Source organism: Anas platyrhynchos, chromosome 4 (genome assembly GCF_047663525.1).
Source record: "Anas platyrhynchos isolate ZD024472 breed Pekin duck chromosome 4, IASCAAS_PekinDuck_T2T, whole genome shotgun sequence".
In the NCBI taxonomy this organism is placed as follows: domain Eukaryota; kingdom Metazoa; phylum Chordata; class Aves; order Anseriformes; family Anatidae; genus Anas; species Anas platyrhynchos.
The window spans coordinates 61648351-61670435 of record NC_092590.1 but is presented as its reverse complement, the minus strand read 5'-3'; the positions used below and the strand labels follow the sequence as shown (position 1 = coordinate 61670435).

Below are 22085 nucleotides of genomic sequence, written 5' to 3'. Positions count from 1 at the left end.
TAAAGATTGCTTGTTTTCACATTAATGCATTGAAGTTGTATTCCAATGGAAGCTGCAGAGAGTACATTTTGAGGACTCTGATAATTTTTGCAGTAACACTCTGAGTTTGTGATAATAATGTTTATGCACAGATGTAAAGAATGTGCTGACAGAATAACAAGGAGTCAGACAGTGTTTGCACAGTGTTCATTTTTATTTAAGGAAAAAAAAAAAGGAGTACTACACCTGGCTATGAACAAACAGCTTTTTCAGAAGTGGAAGCAGTTCGCAGTATATTGCAACTCCCTAAACTCCCTGGATTAATCAAAAAAAAAAAAAAAAAAAAAAAGTTATAGGCAAATCAGAGTACCATAAGTTTTTTTTTTTTTTTATGCCAATAAAGAGTTCTCTTTAAATGACTGCCCACTAATACTAAAAGGAATCTTAGCCCAAACAGCAGTGTTATTAAGTAAGGATGTGTTCAAAAAATGTACATTTATTGCAAAGAAATGGAAGTACTATGCACTTCTTTCTCTTGTATTAAGGCTATATTCACATTCCACCTCTGCTTGTAATGCCGTAATGCCCCCAGGGGTGTATTGAATGATAACAAAGGTACAAATGTAGCATATGGAAATAGTTATCTGCTGTTTCTTAATATGCAGCTATGGTATTTGAATGCTAATTGATGTACCAAAACCTCATATTTTACAATGCCATAGGATGAGAAGAGATTACAGGTAATGTCATTTGCTCTCCAACTGATCAGAGAAATTGCCCTGATCAATACCTGCAGAACTGTGTAGCAGCTCCATTTGGAGGAAATACACTGAATTGGGTAGAAAGAAAAGGAAACAGTCATGAAGAGTAGAGGAGAAGCAGTGAAATATTCAGTTGGAAGAAGTATTTATTTGGAAAGTTGAAGCAAGCAAAAATCTGCAGCTTCACAACAGACTCTTGAATTGCAATGGGTAACCACAACCGATGCCTCCCTCTTTTGAAGCATTCAGCTTTCAACCTAATTAGAGCAGGGGCAGAGAGATCAGATGTTCCTTGCTACTTTTGAAAAGTAACTGGGAAAAATCCACGTAATCAGGAGGTATTTATGATTTCCATTGACTTTCAATTTTCTTGGTTCATCTGTTCCCTTTCAGACCGTTTGATGTTAGTCTGTTCTAAACTGTATGTTGAATTTGCTTTAATCAGGTGTCTTTGTAACAGGTATTAGGTCATTTACTGTTTGATTTTTTCAGTGAAAATACAGATCTTCTTAGTTTCAAAAGTGTCCTTTGAAGAAGCCTGTCATACTCCAGGCAGAAGAAAAAAAAAAAAAAAGAAAAAAAGAAAAAAGAAAAGAAACAAAAAAAAAAAAAAAGAGGATCAAGCAGGATAGTCGGGAGCAATCCTGCAAATCTCATCTTTCCCCACAATGGTGGAGAACTCCAACTCCGATGTGAGTGGGACCCTTTCTATTCATCATTGCTCCCCATTTTCCTATGTCTTGTAATCTGAGCTCATGCCAATTTCCAAATGTAGAACTTAAAATCAAGGCTGAGAATTATGTGCACTAAGGGCTAGCTCATCCAAATGCTTTTCTCAATTTTACACTGTGTTGGGTCTGTCTGAGCTGGAGTCACCTTTTCCCTGCAGCAGCCCGCACAGTGCTGTGCTCTGCACTCGTAGCTGGAACAGCACTGCTATCACTCCAGTGTTGTGTCTATTGCTGCGTAGTGCTGGCACAGCATCAGGACTCCTAAGCCCCCAAGAGCCAGCAGGCTGGGGGTGGGCAAGTGATGGGGAGGGGACATTGCCGGGGCAGCTGACCTAAACCAACCAAAGGGATATTCCATAACACCTGATGTCACACTCACCAATAAAAGGGGGGGCTCTCGTGGGGGAGGGGGCTGTTCCTCCTGAACAACCACTACGCGTTTGAGGCCCTGCTTCCCAGGACGTGGCCGAACACCGCTCGCTGATGGGAAGTAGAGAATAATTTTTTTTCTCTCTTTCTGTGCTTCCGCGCGGACTGATTGTTTCTTTTGTATCTGTTTCTCCTTCCCATTCCCTTTCCCTTTAATTAAACCTTTCTCATCTCAAACCTCGAGTTCTCTGTGTTGTATTTTCTCCCCCTCCTTCTGAGGAGAGGGGGAGTGAGAGAGCGGTTGTGGTGGAGCTTGGCTGCCCACCTGAGTAAAACCACCACATACACCTCCTCTCTTCAGAACCTTCTCACACCTTTGCTGCTTCTGGACTCTCAAGTCCCCTTTCCCCTGTATCATATCTGAGTTTAGAGTCACAGCCTTAATGGCACCTTATCTCCAGCCCCAGATTTCAGCTTCTTATCCAATCCCACCTATCTGCTGGCCATTGCAGCCACCTGAAATCCCCCTTCTTGCCAGCTATCCCCATTAAATCAAAAGTCCTAGTACTCACAAGGATATTCTAAGTGCTGCAGTTAATGAAAAGCCACTTAATCGATGCTCTGTGGTTAGAAGCAATCTCCTACAGTCAGTGGGTATAAGTTCCGCTCAAGCAGAATTTCCCTTTGGAAGGGCATGTCTTTCTACTTTGCCTGTAGAAGGAGCCCACAACAAATATGCTCCTTATCTCCTCACCTAGCAAGAACCAATAAGCTAAGTCTCTGCTTGTTTAGCTTTAAAGTTTAGCTTAAAAGAGTATGTTTAATTAGAAAATCTAGCTCCTATACTTTGGCAGTGAGAACTCTGAAAAGTCTCTGCCAAAGAAACATAGTCACCTCTAATAGACATATTTTTACTTTTTAGAGGAGCTCTCTCGTATATTCTAGGTTCAACGTTGGTAGTACGTGCTGAACACCACTGAAAAACAAACCATAAGCCATCTTGAAAATTTATTTTAATTGTTCCTAATATACTTTTTTAAGATTAATATCTCCTTACTTGCATTAGGAAGGGAGGTCTTAAGATGGTACTGTTTGGGACATGGAAAGAATAAATTGTGTAGTGCCAACTGAAAAGGTGCTGAGGTAGCTGGTAATTGACAGAGTTAATGAAGTATGTTAAGCAGGTACAATATAGATGAAGTTGTCCCCTGCAGGGTGATTGGCCACTGGGGAAATAATGTGACAGTTGTCTTTGTGTAAAAATAATGTGGTACTCTTTCTTTGCCAAATCCTATCTACAATGAGAGATGAAAGAGATCTTGCAAGGATATCTAGGTCTTCCTATAGCAAATACTGTGCTTGTAGCTGGCAAGTGAAGGACAAGAAAAAGAGAGGGTATGAAATGTAATGGCTATCTGTAAAGTAGTTAGGCTATTTTCTACAACCCACACAGGAATTACTCACTATAGAAAAGTAATAATTTTACACTGTTTTCTATAATCCATGTTTATATATTACAATACATTATGGTGCTGTCCGGGGATGAATGAGAGAAGAATTTGGCTTTCCAGTTTTCTGGAAGTTGATTATTTTTAGATATTGTTTTAATAATTAACTATTTCCCAAGAAGTACAATGGGTTTAGACAGCAAAGGATATTTTTGAGAGCAATATAGTTATTATGTTATTATCTCAGTCTATTGTATATCAATATTACCATTGAAACATCAAGGAAAATATCAAATGGAAACAGAACTCAGCCTCTCAATTATAAGAAGCTGTGTGGTAAGCACTGGTTCCAAAAGAGGCATTTAGAATAATGAGTAATGAAAAATCATTGATAGCATCATTATGGTGTCCAAATAGTCCAATGTGATATCCCAGTATTGTTCTTATAAATATGTCAGAAGAGCAGTTACTCTTCCTTAGCCATCAGATCTCAAAACACCCTGCAGCTTTCTTGAATCTTTCAAGGGCCGACAGTATTTTCATGTCCTGGACAGATGAAAATTATACATTTTTTAATTATTGAAGTTATGGCTGTTGACATTTTTCTTGGTTGATATTTATCAGTTCATAATACAGGCGAGTTACTTCTTATTGAACCTTTAAGTTTTTCAGTGTGGTTTTATTTTCATCAACATCTTATAAATACAGGGGGGAAAAAGAAAAAAAAAAAAAAAAAAAAAGGAAAGCACTTAGCACTTTACCAAAAAAATATCCTTTAAAAGGTGTGCTTCAAATAGAAGACAATCCTGTTGAATAGAAGTCCTTCTAAATAGAAGATTAACCAAGTGGTCTTCCTAGTGTTCTTAAAGATAATGCCATTTAGAGAGAGAAGCAATACTTAGCAAACAACTGAGAACAGAAACTAAGAAAATATTTCTAAGCATCACATGGCAAACCATCTACTAATTTTCAAAATGTAGCAATTGGGAAAGAGATTAAAATAAAACACTTATTCATTGTAGGATTTAGGCTTACTATAACCATGTACTCTTTTCTGAAGCTTTCTTGTGATTTTAAGATTTGTATAGCTATTTGTTATTACATTATCAAGAATAACAATAGCATGAGAATATTTTCAGCAAAACTTTTTATTATGGGTATTTGAAAATCATTCCTTTAAAATTTATTAGGGACTGCTGTTTAAAACATTTTTGTGTCCAAAATATCTCAGGTGATGCCATTAATATGGCATAAAATAACACAAAATACCAAGAGATCAAACCAAGTAGCAATTATCTAAAGCGTTTTTCTGGTATCTACCCAGATTTGCCTTTTGGGAGTGCTAACTTAGTAAATAATCACTATACATAAACAAAGCATTGGCTATAACTCTCAGAAGAACTTAAAATCATCTTCAAAGTGTTTTGCTTTGTTTGACAAAATAGTCTTTGGGGATGTACTAATGGACAAAGCTAAGGATCTGAGGAAATGGAACTTGATCCATTTGAAAAAGAATAGAAGGCTGAAGGAAGCAAATGTAAAAATATGCTGGTATTCACTCAAAAAGTGCTGACTTCCTCTTGTAGGTCATCTCACCAGCCCACCTTTTACCACAAAACAACGTAATTAAAAAGTAATGATGTTCTGTGCTAGCAAGACTTTTCTCTTTTCAACCCTTGTTTAGGACTAACTGATGAGTCAGGGTAAGCTACACATAGGGTTGTGAGTTTGTATCTTCCAGTCTGCCTTAAAGATAAAAGATACCATACAATCCCACAAAATCATGTCAACCGAAGCACTCTTAATTTATATGTAATTAATAAATGCTGAAATTGTATTTTATATCTCAAGGCTTTGTACAAATATCCACATGATATAGCTGTAATTAACTACTAAAGTGGGCAAGCAGTTGCAAATAGTTATGTGCAGGAACGAGAAATCAACATGCTCAGGCAGATAGGGTATCTTATACAATGCAATGTAAAAAATTGTCCAGGATAAAGGCTTTTTATAAAGTCTAGCAAGAAAGACACTTTTCATTTCACCATCTTCCTGCTAAATATCCTACCTTTTCTAAATCCCTGTGCAAGTATTTGAAGGGCAACAAGTCTGAGCCTGTTGTGAGGAATTAATTGAACATACAAGGGGATTGTGCTGTGTGCAACATCTCAATTAACTTACTTGTTAAATAGGTAATGGCACTTGACTGCTAACTTGTGAAGGAATCTGTTTTCTAAATGGATATTGCTACTTGTGTAAAGGATATGGTCTAGGGTCTTGCTAAATAATGAGGACTGCAAAATGTGCAGAAATCTAAATAGCATACCAGGCAGGGCTAGATAATGAAAGCCTGCCCTTCCTCCTGGCTCTGATACTTTCCTCTATTTCCCAGAGAATTTGAATGAGAAGATGTTTTCTCAGATTTGAAGAACCACTGGCCATAGCTATGCAGAGAATGAGCCAGCCACATTCAGATAAAAAACTGCAAATGATTTCCTAGGATATCAGAGTGTTTTGTTTGCTTGTTTGTTTTTCCTTTTAATAAACTTTCAGATCTCCACTGAGCCAAGAACTGAGCTGAGATACCAAATATAAAAACTCTCAAAAAAATCTACAGCATCATGCTCCTCAAAGTTGCACTCTTGATGTATCTCTCTTCCATTCCAGAATTTTCCTTTACATCACTAGCTTCCTTAACAGCAGAGATAACCAACCTTGAGAGGGTTTTGCTCTTAAATGATGGTTTTTTTGTTTGTTTGTTTGTTTTGTTTTGTTTTGTTTTGTTTTTGTGGTTTTTGTTTGTTTGTTTGTTTTGTTTTGTTTTGTTTTATTTTTTACTTTGTCTACTCTTGATTTCAACAAATTCGTCTAAATCACCAGGTCTTGGTTTGTGTTAATCATAACTGATGGGGATAAGATACAAAGAAAATTATATAATATGGTCCATATACTTAGTTTACAAGGAACTTTGAGTCTATATCTCCACAAGTTTTTATCTAGTTACGTTGTTGATTTCATTTGGTTTCATTTCATTTCATTTCTTTTCTTTTTGTTTTGTTTCATTTGGTTAAAAAGGAAAGCTTAAAAAAAAACACTGCATTATCTGATGTTAAAAAGTTTGAAGAGAATATATTCTGATTTGGAGTTCTGCTGAAGAACACGTCTAATTTTAATTAAAGCAAACTATTACAGAATGTAAAGTCTGCATGTTTCAGTTTGATTCTCCCTTGGTACAGGCCATCTTATAAATACAGTGGCATCTCTTTGAAAGTGAGACAGACTCTCTAACCTCTTGTAGGATTCATAAAATCCTGCCCATATGTCATGTGGCTGCCACCTTACCTTCTCATGGGACAGAAAGTCTTGGCAACCACTTCAGAAATTGAAAGAGCACTTTTTTTTTTTCCTTTTTTTTTTTTTTTAAGAAGTTTTCTCAAATGAAAACAAAGCTTCACATTGTTCGTCATCAAGTTTCTTAAAGGATTAACCCTCTCCTCAATGCCTATATCACAGCTCTCAGCTGGATACTGGGAAACTAAGTGCAATCAAAGGAAGAAACATTTTCTCTGTAGATTTTAAGTAAGACATTCCTCCCACTTAAGAAATGTCATTGGTTCAGTGACTTCTACTCACTCTCTTCATGTGAAAAAGATCAGAGAACAGTTTTGTAAAGTTACTGGGACAACTGCAGTTTTCTTCATCTGGAACTTGAAAATTCCTTTTTAAGAGCCTTTTCTAACAGATGATACATTAAAAGAAGACTGGCATGCCGCAATGTATTTCTGTAAACAAGGGTGTCCCCTGGCACTGGATAGATCTCTTTGAAGCTATCAGAGCTCCATCCAAGCCCAGGAACTCCAGCAGGTCTGGCTGCAGGACTGATGATCACTGTCTGGCTGCCATTTTTGCAGTGCTCTGGCATACTTGCTTGTATGGGATACAGTCATCCTTCTCATTTTTGTTCATGAAATCAAAAACTCTCAAGGACAGTGGAAAAAGAAAATTTCTCTGTCAGATGGAAACACAGAGGAAAACACCACAAGTATAATGCATTTCTATAAATCTTAATTACATATATAAATTAATAAACTAAACTCGGACATACAGTTAGTAGTTTAATTATTCTGTAATGTAACTGAATACTGAAACAGATGACCATGTGCCAGCCTCCACCTCACTCAATTGTCTTTGTGCTCTAACTTATATACATAATGGTGTCTCTGTTCTTGTGTATCTTCTGCTGAAAATATTAAAGTACTAGATATGCAAATGCCATTAATTTCTCACTTAAGCCGTTAGTTCTTCCAAACAAGGCTGTGACTGAGGAGGCCCTGTTGTGGTATGTCCCTGGCCCAAAATCTTTAGCCTTGGCCCAAAAAGTCAAAGTAGGCAAGATTTAGAAAAGTGTTGCTGTCCTTGTTCTACCTACAAAAACCTGAGCTATGAATAGATGAGATGTGAGCTAATTTGCACAGATACTGAGGTGCTTGCTTACATTCATGAACTTTTCAGTAAGGGACATTGATTACAGGTTTCACCAAACGTGAAGCCTTTGTTGGAATGTCCATGTAAGGTCTCAGAATAATCAAGGCAGTCACAAGTGATTTGGTTGCACAGGGAGCAGGACTGAGGTGCCTTTCTTATGTTCCTGGTGTCAGCTGGGAGGAGTCCAGGACTAAATTATTCGTTTACGTGCTCTACTCAAGATCAGATGAATAGTTTGTAGCAGAGAAAAGGAATCAAATCCTGCAGTTTCATAATTTTTGGCAAATTAGTTTTAAATGTTATACTGCTTGTTTGCATAAGTTTGTCTAGAACTTTCTAAAGGTACTGATGCCATTAGCATCAGCAGTGTCTAAATATCAGTATTTTGATTACTGTTAATATATATACGTGAGTTTCAATAAAATGAATTTACCTAAGAATAAAAATATCTCTTATAAAAGATATAGCAATTTTTAGAAATGTATTGATTTAATGTACCTAGTTTAGTGAAAAATCTGTTAGATTAAACTATCTGGCATTAGTTTCAATTAAAATCTATTGATCTGAGTAAACGTTGGTTAGATTAAGTGTTGTCTGACTGTGAAAAAAGTATTTGCTTAAGCAAAAATTGTATGAGTATTTAGACATGCATTTTAGGTTGGGGACTCTTCTAGCATCAGTAGAACCATTTATGTATCAATAAATTTATTTAAACATAAATGAAAATATCCTTTCTGAAATGAAAAAAGATGATTACAGTAACATTGGGACTACTGTGCATATTAATTATAGTAAAATTGTTTTGAAATAATAAGCATTCAGGAATGAATACTGTAACTTGAAAATTATGGATATCCAAACTCTCTGTGAGAGAAATCAGGCTTCCTATGGAAAGGTGTTATTTCTAAACCACAAAGCTTAGATTTCTTGGTATCTTCTGAAATAAAAATTTTTATATAATAAAATATCTGGGTAGTCTTAGATAGCAGGACAACATAGATGCAGAATATGGCATGCAGCTATTTTAAAGTACTATGTGTACATTATTCATGGGATTAATTTTAACTCTGAGTATCTAAAATACATATGGAAATAAAAACTATGCAAGCAATAAGGCCAATACACCAGTCCTTTATTAGTTCTATAAAGACTGGAAGCCCTTGGGACTCTGATCTGTGAGCAGCAGAATACCTTCACTCCATGATAAAAGCTGGAATTGCCTGATTGCCACTGTCCTCAGCTGCCTGCCTTCGCACCCAGGTGATAACTACCATGTGTGGCCAGCCAGAGAGCAGCCTGAATTTATGCCACAGTGCTTTGCTTATGGCCATGCAGCACCGCAGCACCAGGGCTCAGAATAACAAATCAGGAGATCTGAACTGGTTGCTCTATACTTATTCTTCACTGAAACACATCCTATTCATTTACACTGTTTACACTATAAATGATTATTTTAGACAAATATTGTTTATTTTATTCTTATGTATTTAATTAAAAAAATATGACCCTGGATAAAAACTAAGGTTTTGTATTTTTTTTTGTTTTGTTTTGTTTGTGGGTTTTTTTGTTTGTTTGTTTTTAATCTTAACACATTTATTTGGGTGAAAGATACTACCCAGTCTCCCCCTTCTGGGTGCAGGTGTGTACAGAGTAGAAATTTTGAATTTAAAGGTCTTTCAACTCCCACCTGACTTATATCACAATAGCACACTTTGTCTGGTAGACCTTCAATGACTGTGTCAGTGCATCTGTATATGTACCCTATTCACAGGCACTGGAGGGCTGACAATTAAAAGCAGCAGTAAAACAGGTTCTGGATTGCAGAAGAAGTAGCCAGTTCCACAACAGCTCAAAGCTGCAGTATTGAGGGTGATAGCAATTTGGATAGACACATACCATGCAATCCTTGGGAGTCCAAGAGGAAAGAACACAAGGAACATTTGGGGGCAAATTTTCAGTGCTATATATGTAAAAAATAAAATCTCCATTAGCTTTAGTAGGATTCATAATGCCATATCCCCTACATTATACCACAAATGTCCCCTTGAATGGCAAGAAGGCTCAACAATTGAACTATACATAGATAGGTACTGAATTCTGAATTAAAGAAGCAACAAGTAATGATTGAAGTTACAAAGTCATTCTCCAAACGGGAAGAATTACTACCACTAACTGTTGAAATTCTTGATGGAGTGTTTTTGGTTTTTTTAAACAACAACAACAAAAAAAGATGCTGGTACTTTCTCTTCTATAGCTTCTGCATCTCAGATTTTTCAGCTCCTCTTATATCTTTACTTTCTAGGATTACTTCTAGATCTGATAAATATAAAAATATATTGAGTTTTGTAGTTGAAGCAGAGATTTTAATGTTTCCAAAATGTGTGACTTTAAAAATGCCTCTAAATTTTGAAGTCTTGTGACAATTTTGTGAATACTGACAGTGATATATAAAGTATTTGTACAGTTTCCTGTTATTGTATATACACTTTGCTATCAGATTTTGACATTTATCAGCATACAGTTTTCACTAGAGAAGAAAGAGATGAAAGGGGAAGATGTTGGGTCTTTTTCCATATGGTTCTTGGTGCAGAGAATGTGCAAAGGCTCTTCTCTGAGTCAAAATTAAGCAACCATGGGTAATTTATTTGATTATAGCTCTACTTTCAGCCAGGAATTTATCAATCAGCTCTTTCTTTTTAACTTTTCTGTTTCAAGCTGCTATTGGGTCTAGCAGTTGTATAGAAATAGTCCTTGGTTTGGCTTTTTCCTTTGCTTATACAGAAAAATACTATTTCTATTCTCATTTTCCCAATATTTTTTATTATTAAGAGATGTCAAAATAATCTCTTTGGATGTATGGGTCACAGTCACGCTTTGAACAGAAGTTCCTTTAGTTTCAGCCAGCAATTTCCATAAAGATGTGCTTTCACACTAACTTGAAATGAAGAAGACACTTCAAGCTTCCACAAGGTTTTGTTTAATTCCTAGAGTAATGAGAGTTATACCCCACTGCCATGTTCTTACAATGCAGAAATAAAAAGTCATACCTGAAAATGTGATGTGTATAAACTTTCACATTGGGATAGACCTCTCAGACTGCATGTCACATAGCAATTATAACAACCATTATCATCCAAAAGGAAAAACTATGCAAGTGTGAAAATGAGAGATGAAATCCAGGTGCATTCCTACAAAGGAATGTATGGATCAGTGAGCAAGCCTTGGGGCAAGACAGGGCATGAAAATCAGCCACAGCACTGAGCAGCCAACACCCCATATAGTATTTGATTATCAGCTGTTAAGCAAAAAGTAAGCTGTGAGCTTCAGAAACAAAAGGCACAGATAAAAAGCTGATCCCAGGAATCCTACAATCTAACACCTTTTCTAGGGCACAACTCTTTGTTGATTTCCTTCACCTCTCATTTGGAGGAATAAGTACAGAGTAGAAGAGGGAAGGAAGAATTAATTCTCTTCCTTGATGTTCATGTTTGCTTGTATTTATTGATATTCTTACATGTTACCAATCTTGCTAAATTGGCAGAGAAACTTACAGTACCAGAACAAATCTCTACTGTCTTTTTAACACAAGAATGTTGAGATTGCTACTTGCCCATCCGAAGTACTTATTCACCTGGAGTGAGTTGACATTGCAAAAACAGAAAACTATCTGCTAACCAGGCATTTATGATTTAAAATCAGAAAGAAAAAAAAATCACCACCACCACCACCCCGCTTTCCTTATTTTCCTCAGTGGGAGTTTCTGTCTGAATAATTAGAGTTATCTTCAGAGGTTGAAGAACTGAAGCTGCTTTCAAAGCAATGAGATAACGGGTACCCAAGCACTCCGAGAACAAAGCTGCTTACAGCATGATCCCAGTCACTTAGGGGCTAAGTCGCAGAGACACAGAAGCTCCCTTAACCAAAGCCAGCCCAGTAACCAAAATCCCAGCAAAACAGAGATGACAGGGCAGAATATAGAAAAGCAGGAATACTTACATTATAGGATTTACTTTAATCCATATCATAAACTAGGTCAGATGACTATCTAAGCAGGTAAGAATTAAATGAAGAATAAGTGCAACAAATAAGAAAGAAAAGAATCAGTAAAAGATAAGGTGAAACAGCAAGACAAACAGAAAATATTGTACCAGGCCAAAGCAGCAAAACACATGCGGAGAGTTGTTGGCAGGTTAATAGGCAATGCTACAAATGTGAATAGAAACTCAAGGAAAGGATTCCATAAGGTGACAGAGATATTTGTAATGTAACTAATTTAATATATTATTTTTAAATGTTCACTGTAATAATGCTTTAATGTCACCTATACCAGTCTATATTAGGAGTACCTTATTCCATTATACTTTGAGTATTTCATGGGTCACATTTTGCCTACTTCCTTACTTGAACACAGCAAAGCTGCCTTAAAGAGCTTACTGCCTCCTGGTTGCTTCCACCGGCTGGGGAGAGTGAGTAAAGAAGGACAGAAGGACCAAACACCTACTTGCACCCACAGATGTTTCCTCTAGCAAGCCTTTAAGTCTTCCCAGTTCTCCATGTGGGGTCGATGACTCCATCATAGGTATGTTGCAATATGATGTAATTAAGACAAAATTGATAGGAATTGAGATGAAGGCTCTTTCCTTTCCTTTTGGCTGACAATGAGTCTACCACTGTGAAGAAATCTGAAGGCCACTGAAGCAATGGAAATGAGTTCCCTCTCTCAGGGGAGTATGTGGTAGTAACTATAGGCAGTATTCTGTAGCTATCTGCCTTTTCTTCTTCTATGCTTTTGAAACAGAGCTAGACTCATCCTCATGCCAGCTACTAAAGAGCTCTGAAGGCAGAGCCAGTGGAGTGAGACATACTGCTCCTGTGCCTCATGTTATCTTATCAGCTTCCACTCCTGATCCCTGGGATGCAGGGGAATTTCTAGCATAAACCTTAAGCACTCCCACAAGCCATCGAGTCAGCTTAAATGGAGAAATTATTAAGCTTCTTAATTTAGTCATTTTATTTCTTAAGCCTGAATCTCTCCAGAAACTGGAGGAGAAAAGTCAAACATTTATTAGAATACTCACTTATCTGACTGAGTTCAGCTTCTCTGTAAATAGCTTTTCTACTTTCTCATGCATGTTTGCCCACCCTCTGGTCTCTTCATCTTTAGAAAAACTTTCCTGGAACCAGAAAATTTTAGGAAAGATAAAACAAGAATCTGTGTAAATGAAGAAAGTCTGGATTTCTCATAAAATATATATCTTTCACTAACAGAGGCAGCACATTTCCACAGACAATTTAACTTGCAGATCTCAGGTGCCCAAATCTGAGCTCATGAAGTTAACATGAGGTTGTTCTACAGTGTGTCTCATGTATCAAGTATTTCAAGACTATCAATTCTGTCTTAATTAAATCACACCTATGATGAAGTCATAGACCCCACACTGAGAACTGGAAAGATCCTAAAGACTTACTAAAGCAAACCTCAGTGGGTACAAGTAGGTGTCTGGTCCTTCTGGCCTTCTTTACTCACTCTCCCCAAACCAGGTGGAAGCAATCAGGAGGCAGTAAGTACTTTAAGACAGCCTCACTGTGCTCAAGTAAGGAACTGGGCTCTGAGGATTGTGCTTCTGCTGTGCAGGCTCCAGCTCCAATGTATGAACATGCTCTGCTGGAAAGACTTTTTCTGAGGGCAGAATTCAACCATCCTGTGATGCTATCTTGGTGTGATCTTCTCTAATTTGCATACAAATGTTGACTCATAATTTTTGTCAACCCCTAGGTCCCTTATCAAAAGTAGACAAACAGGAGACCCCCACAGCAATGTCTTTCTTAGGATTTTATCTGAAGAGGGACAGGAGATTTCCTTTCAGAAATTCCTTGCACCTGTTCAGCCACCCTGCAGTAGACCTGCAGAGCTGCTTTTCACCCAGCCCTACTGCACACATGCAGAAGCAATATGGTAAGTGCAAAACTGCAGTATGAATTGTACAGCTCAGTTACTTAGACATTGCTTTTAACTAGAGGCATTTACTCCCATCAATTAAGGGTTAGCTAGTGTGACTGAACACTGCAGAATACTCTCTGTGACCGTTTGTTTCAATTCCTAGTCAAATTTGCCTGCAATCACATTCCTTCTGCATGCACTTCTCACAAATGGCCTATTCATTAGTTTTGTGCGAGGCCAGGAATATATGCTGAAAATGGAGCTACTCAAAACAATTCCAGTTCAACATTTAAAAAAAAAAAAAAAAAAAAAAAAAGGAGAGGAAAAAAAAAAAAGAGAGGTGAAAAATTTAACTACGTTTTCAGCTATGAATAAAAATGAAAGACAAATAAAAACTGAAATCAAGTTTCAAATTTGTAACCATGGCAATGGCAGGTCTCTAATGGGCAGAGACTGTCAGAGAGTAGTACTATCCTATATTCTAGCACTATCCACTGAAGAAGGGGCATCACTGCACATAGAGCAAACAGGCCCCAAATGACATCTAAGACCATCCAGGATGTTCCAGATTTAAGACAAATGCTCGAATTCTAGGATGAACCTCAGGCAGGCCAAAAGGTATGGAGATAAGTTGTGTTTGCTGTTGTTTTCCATCATTTTCTGTCTCTTGAGACCATAAGTGCTTCAGGCCACAACAGTATATAAACACATTTCCAGATAAAAGCAACAAAGGCAGGCAAAAATTGTATACTGTGGGTGGAAAGGGTTAACGAAAGTCATTGAACAACTAAAAGTATGAATTTATTTTTATCTTCAGACTACTCTTAAAATGTCTGGGAAGGAGCTGTGAGCATTGTTTCAGGGTTTGTTTGTTTGGTTTTTTTTATGTAGCTAAAACTTACTTTAAGAGTTGGGAGGATGAGTCAAGAAGAAAAGATGGTAAGGTAAGGAAGGAGGAGCAAAAACAGCAGCCCAAGCTGGAAAAACACATCCAGGAGGATGTTAACAAAACAAACACCCACCCAGCAGAGCATCTAATGCCAAAGATCAAGCTGTGGCATGTAGCTGGTAACATCTGAGGTCAAGAGTCTGCAAACCCTCTAATGATGGTTATCTCTGTCTCTTGGCTTCCTGTACTTCGGCCTTATGCTCCATTTCTTTCACCAGCCCTCATGCTAAGTGCCTAGTTGATGGCAATTCTTCTCAGTCTCTAAGAAGGGTAAGCCCCAGCCAGCATTTCTGTGGTTTCTGTTTCCTGTGTTAGCAAATGCTGAGTAACAAATGCATTCGGGAAAATCAGGGTCTGTTCATGGACAATTTGCAAACATAAGAAGATTCAAAAATTCAATGAATAACTGACTTGTTATGAATTATTACCTCTTCTGCTTGCAGCTCAGCCACTCTGCACAGCCAGTCAAGCCAGCACACACCCCAAAAAAACATGAGGCAAATCACTTCTTACCTTGTTCTTCCTGTGACCTTACAGCACTGGCTTGCAGAAAGAATATGCGTATACAGATATCTTGGCATAACTTCAAGAGCAGTTCAGTAAGTAGTTCACAACTGCTGACCATCTGGCTGTTAGATCTAAGAGGGATCTGTTAGTGTTAGAGCTAGAACATTGCCAAACTGCAGCAGAATCTGTGCAGCAGAAGTGCACGTAGGTCCTCTTTCAAAACCCCAATAGAAATCATGGCAATTGTTTTTTCTACCCATTTATTCAAGGAATGTCCCATTATTTCTGGTGCCACCCCATCCAGAGGCATTATTGAGGAAGGAGCTCCATTGTTTGACTATACGGTCATAAGCAGCCCAAAAAAGCTTCCAAACTAAGTTTCTTTCTTCATAGTATACAGGGAAAAGGACAAATTTTTGTGCACCCTCTTGGTCCTTCCTGTACTTGCAGATGATCAAAAGCAATGGAATAGATAGATATAGCTGCTGTTAACAAAGCTCCAACCTTGTGTTAGAGGCAAGGTAATTTATATGGGGTTCTGCACTGTGGTTTGGTTAACACTGCTCTTTCTCAGTTTGAAGCCTGGTAGAATAAGTCTGCATCCATCCACAGAATGTGTGATAAGCAAGGAACAAAGAGCAAGGATGGGGAAATATATGAATGTATACAGGCCGATTTATGCAGTATCATGAGGGCTGCTGCACAGACTCTTCACTCGGACCTCTCTCCACACTTTTATTACAGTGGTGTCACAGGAGAAATGATCCTGAAGAATCTGGCAGTAACAACATGTATCATCTTGTATGTCAGTTTAGGAAAGTCTTTTTATTCAGTAGGAGCAAAAAAGAAAAGCTATGAGAAAAATAAAAAAAGTGTACTGAGTTGGAGTTGGTACCAATTTTACAAAACACCTCGGAAGTCATTTTGGAAACAATAAAATGCAATTATAAATTCTACGTTTGCCCCCAAATAGAAATTTTGAAAACTGCCTAAACACTCGTGCTTTCCCTTGTAGTCATTTAAACGTATTCAGAATTTGTTTTATCTTAGGCCCAAGTTTAAAACATTTTTTTTTTTTTCCTAAACATTTTTTCATTTTTCTCACTGGGCAGATTGGTCTAACTTAAAATATTAGCTCAAAGTACTTTCCCCTCTTATGTATGCTTCCAATGTGCAGATCAGTCCATGAAATTTAGAGATTTTATCTTAATTGAACCCAGTAGAAAAACCTGAGGTTTACCCATCACTGCTTACATCGTTGTTTTTGAAAAATAGCCTCAAGTCTATTTAATTAATTGTTCATTGTTTTAATCTCCCAACCCAGGTAGATTAATACCTACACTGCCCACAGATCAATGATTTCTGAAGTCTCCTACAGATTAGCACATCTGCAGTTTAAAGACATTTTGCCTTAGAAGGAAAGAAAGAAAGAATGAATGAATGAAAGAAAGAAAGAATAAAAATATTCCCAGGAGGAACCTTTCAGGGATCAATTCATAAGCAAAGGAAAAACATGCTATTCTCAGCAAGGAAACAATGTACTTTATGTCTGCTACAGTGATTAATAACATCCTATACCTAGAGCATATTTAAAGGGCTCCATCAATCTGTTTAGGCCAAAAGCTGACCCATTTTAAATTCTTAAAATATGATGAGAAATGTTCCAACTTTTTATTTTTTTTTCCCCCAAATTTAAAGAAACAAATGAAAGCTATAGAGTTGCCATGATATCCTCCACCAAAAACACTGTCACTGTGAGAACACACAGAAACTTGTGGTAGAAGTTTAGCAGTGCAGCAATCTAAATAACACTTTAGGGTTTAAACCAACTTAAAACTTTCCAAAACTCAGGACAGAGGGGAACTGCAAGGTATGCTGATGATGATTTTTTATACACACAACAATACAGAAGATGAAGTTTTTGTTTGTTTGTTTGTTTTTGTTATTTTTTCTAGCCCATATTTGATCTCTCAGGTGAAGTTCTGCCTGTCTTCTGACTTGAAGGGCCATAAACACAGAGCTGGAAAAATGAGGGGTTTGCGTCTATTGTTGTGACATTGTTCTAGAACTGAGATACCATTGACTCTATAAACATTCAGAAGCTGAAAGACTACATCCCAGTTTACATTCAATAAAATCAGTCTTCAGCCTTGAGCTTTCCCTCCTCCACGTGAGCTGCAGCTGAATGCCTTGATGGCCTTCCAGAGCTATCAAACAAGTGCTTATTACCTTTAAGGATCAGATCCTTGAGCTCTCCTCCAGCAAAGCACATATACAGCTACTCAGAAGGTGAGTAATCTTGAAGATTTCAGTAGGACTAGTCAGAAAAACAAAGTCACATTGGGATTTTATTGGGCAGGAGACTTTCAAAAATAAATAAATTCATAAATCCTCAAAGCATAAGGAGGCTAAAAAAATTTAAATTTTTAAAAAATCATCAAAATCTTCAATCAAAATAGATAAAAATCTCATTTTTCTTATCTACTGAAAAAGTACATTTCTTGAAGACAAAATTGAATTATTAATATACATCCAATAGCCAAGCACAAGACAGAGTGTATGCTAATTGGAGAGTTAAAATAGGCATTTATGATCCTAAATTTAGCCTCCCGTTACAAAATATAAAATAAAAAAATCTTGGCCAAGCTGTTTTAGAACACATCAAACTCATTAAGAGTGAAGCACAGAAAGCTAGGGCACTGTCTTGCATCTCAGACAGGCAGCAGAAGGGCTAGCAAGCAATACCTCCATCCATCCCATTACACAGGTGGTGTTTGATGGGACCAATCAATTGCATGTCACGCCCATCGCAATAAAAAGAAAGAAATGCTAACTGGTAAAGTTAGCAGGACTGATGACAAAATAAAATCTTTGATATAATACAGAATGGATAAATAGGAACACAAATTCTTGAGAACTCAGTTAAAGATATCCAGCATGAGAAAAAAAATGAATTACTGGGTGGGCGAGTTAGAGCTTTCAGAGAGCAGCAAGCAAGGCAGCAAACAAGGGCTGCTTCTGTCTGGCCTCCAACATGGTCCCTTTGAACCATGAATGCCTCAGAATTGCCTCACCAGCTTGGTGAACAAAGACTATGTTCTTGCTTTGCTCTATTTCATGGGAAACTCATGCAGTGCTTTAGTTGCCTAGGTGTCTTGGAAGGATTCGGGGCAGTTTACGGCATCTCAGTATTATCCCAAGAGCTTTTAGAAAACTGGGAAGCTTAGCCCTATATGACTGGAAAGTGCTCCCCAGATATGATCCTACGCTACCAGGATGCACTGGGTTAACATTATCTGCATATAGGACATAACAAAATTCATCCTTGAATGGCAAATACTTTGCCTGCTTTTTTGTTGTATATCACCAGTGTATGTTCTCACTCCAGTTATTACTTATTTCTAAAACTTTCATTACAGAAGCAGTTAAAAAATAACTTTCTCCTTTTAAAATGTTGATTTGTTTTTCTTGCAGTGAATGTGCTGCAAAATGTTGAGGTAAGCATTAGTTAAAGGGCTACTACACCGTACCAGCAGGAGCAATTTACTTCTTATGCATATATTCCTGAACATTATTTTGTTCCCTTTCTCTTTGTGAATGGAAACCACTTCCTTACAGCAGCCGACTGTTTTCCTCCCCCCGTTCCAGCCCTTTCTTCACCTGCTCAACAGCAGGGACATGTTGAGGGCATGGGCAGTGGAAGTACACATAACGGATCTGTGCATTAATAGACACAGTTGCACCAAATAAATGCAGTCTACAGACATCATTTCAAGCTGAAAACTCTACATTATCTGTGTGTTAAAACTGTGTTAAGCTGTTTAATTGTTCTGTGATTACCAGAGTACTTACCTTGTGAGGATATTAATTATCCAGGCATAAAGAGACCAAGTTTTTCTGTAAGGAGAGTGCCATTCTCTCTCTCTCTCTCTCTGTCTCTCTCTTTTAAGTTATTCAAGTTTCTTTTACTCATTTCAGCTAAATAAATCTTGCCCAGGAAAGAAAAAAAAAAAAAAAAAAAAAAAGTCTAAATGCAAATTAACATTACTGTTTAAATATCACAGACCATTTTCTCTGAGCCCAGTTACAATAACTAGTAATTATAAAAATTGCTTGCCTTGGGCTTCTGGCTAAGCCAATGCTAAACTTGTCCTTTTATTAGATCTGTCAGACTGAGTTAATTATCTTTATGATAATAGATGTGCCTTACCTCAAACAAAACAAATACCCTTATAATTAGCTTTTTAGTTAGAATTTTAATTTATTTATAAAGACTGTTTGTTTTGTTTCTTTTTCTGCTTTACAAAGAAATTTGGGTTTTAACTGGTTACTAGTCATCTTAGCCATGTTGAAAAAGAAAACCAGCTCACTATTTTGACCAAAGATTTTGTGGTTAACACTGTATCTCCTCTAGCCACTGCAAAAAATATCGGGCTATATGAAAGTGCCTGTGCATGCTGGTGTGAAAGACAAGGGAAAAGATGAGAAGAAGAAACGAGGCATATTCTTTTAATCCTGCAACTTCTCTTTGAGCTGACTTTTGAAACAGCACATTAACTGAATTTAATAGTGAAGCATGCTAGCAAACACTAATCCTGGCTGCATGTTTTCTTTTGAATCCTTGTTCTGAAGTCAGGGCTGAACTTCCCTTACACTACTGAAAATAGAAAGCATAGTCTGGTTTAATATATCTCTGTCTCCACAAAATCCCTTTCAATCTCTCTCTCTCTTTCTGTCCTCTTTCTTCCTTTTTTCTCTTCCTCACATATTCTTTGAACTCATCCTTCAAGCCCTCCAAGCAGAGCTCCCAGTAAGAACTGAGACATGTAGAATGGTGTCTATACTTTATTCTGGATTTCTGATTCTTTATTCAGGACTTTGTGTTTCTTCCACAAAATAAGAAAAAATGTCTCATGCATCTACAACATCTCAAAATAAAACAACATTTTATTTTCTGAACTGGAAAAAAAAATGAAGAAAAAAAAGAATAAAGACTTCCATACCAAGGCTGGTGGAAATTGCAGTCTGCAGGTTAAAGAAATTAAAGAATGTGGTTAGGAAACAAGTGCCTTATCTGTTATTTTACTTCTGTCACAGTGACAGGAACAGGTTGGACTTGTCAGATGAAACTTGTTTAAACCAGGGTCATTATGTTAGTCCCCTAACTTCTCCAGATCTGGGTGCCCCCAGGTAAATAACGCAGTCTATTTGGAGGCATCATCAGAGGTTCAACTCATTAATATTTCTATCAGCATTCGAGATCCAAGCATTAGATGAAGTTAACTAATACTGTTTTATCATATCTTATTCCCTCTTATTGAAGTAGTCGAACAGGCTTGATATGCAACAAATGTAAGGTGAATATGTATAAAAATGTGGTAGCAATTACAGTAGGAGGAGACATTACTAATATTTACAAGCTTTTCAATTAATAAAGTAATTTCAAAAGTAAACAGCTTTGCAACCAAATGAACGCAAATGCAGCTGTTTGGTAATGAAAAAAATACCCGTTGCTATGCACCTTGTGTAAGCATATGAAAGGGAAAATGGCCCAGCTGAAATCAACATAGATTAATCTTTGTGCTGTCTATATATATAAAAACAATGAAACTTACAAGCATGTCAGAAGTGCAGAAAATAATACATAACAATAAATATACAATATTAGATAAAAAGAGTGGTGATAGCTAACATCAAAACCAAGCCAATATAGACATATTTCTGTTTGCAATTAAAAAAAATTCTTAATTAATTTTTCATAAGTCAAAGCTCTTTGGTGAAAACAAATATTTCTGTGGCCACTAATTAAAATTAATGTGATTGAAGGTTATATTTTCCTAACTTTGTAGAGTCTATTTGACTGGTCTAAGTCACCATTACAGACTGGATAATGAATCTGCTTTTTTGAGATATAACAGGAGAAATGGTAAAAGAAAGGGGACAGTAAATAGAAATAGAAATGGCAATATTTTAAGTGTGAGAGATGAAAAGTGAATGAAATACAATGGCCTCACAACACTTCCATTTAGAAGGAAAGTTTTGTTGTGTGCTATACTTGCTTCCAGTTGGGTATAAAATCTTTCTATTAGGAAGACCAGGTTTATAACTTTGGGGGTCCTTCTGTAACCTTCTATTAGTTCCTTATAGGCAGTATGGCTATGTCTCCACTTCTTTTTCTGGCAGGGGAGAGAGCAGGCACTCATGACACAGTCAGCCTTTTGATGAAGCCAGACCCCTGGAGCCCTGATGCTGATTGCCGTGGCCGAATGGAGATTGCTCGTGGCCGAATGGAGAGGGCTTGCCCACATGGAAAGTCCTAGTGATCTCTGTTGCAATGGTTCTCTTCCAAACAAAAGTTGATTTATTTGTCAGAATATGTGCTGCACCTACTAAAAATATTTAGAATTATAAATAAACTCTTCCATCCCCCAAAAAATCATACCTGAAATTGGCATTTTGTGCTTGCTTGTAGAGGAAAAATACTCTGATTTGCTGCTTCTCCTGTGGCCTCAGAAAGCCATTTGCTGCTGAAAGCAGAAAGCTGATCTCCATTTTTCTTAAGTCAAGGTGCAATACCACGATAACATTAGCCAAACTAACCTGAGGCTTCTTCTGTCACTCTTCATTCCCAGGCTTTCCCGGTCCTTTGCACCAGCACTGGTGCCTGTGTGATCCTGTACATATCTGGTGCAGGGAGCTGAACTAGCAGAAACTAGCCAGGTTAGTTTTCTGCTAGCTTCACCTGCTGACCCACCTCACTATGGTGTTGGGTGAATGCCAGTGCCCATTCAGGTGAGACTAAGGCTAGAGGTGAGCTTTTAGTGGCTTTCACTCGTGGGACTGCAACCCCAGACATTGCTGCTGCAGAGCTATGCACCAGCTGGGTGGTTTTGGATGATTGCTGGGATTCTCACC

The 22085-nt window shown here is 37.4% G+C and overlaps 1 long non-coding RNA gene across 1 annotated transcript in view; it reads right to left on the bottom strand.

Moving 5' to 3' along the window:
- LOC119716715 (uncharacterized) overlaps positions 1-21911 on the bottom strand; it is a 29662-nt gene extending 7751 nt beyond the window's left edge. Inside the window, exon 1 of the long non-coding RNA XR_011808723.1 lies at positions 21771-21911. This is a non-coding gene — a long non-coding RNA (uncharacterized lncRNA). The remainder of the gene's footprint in view (positions 1-21770) is intronic.
- Between the last annotated feature and the right edge of the window lie 174 nt (positions 21912-22085).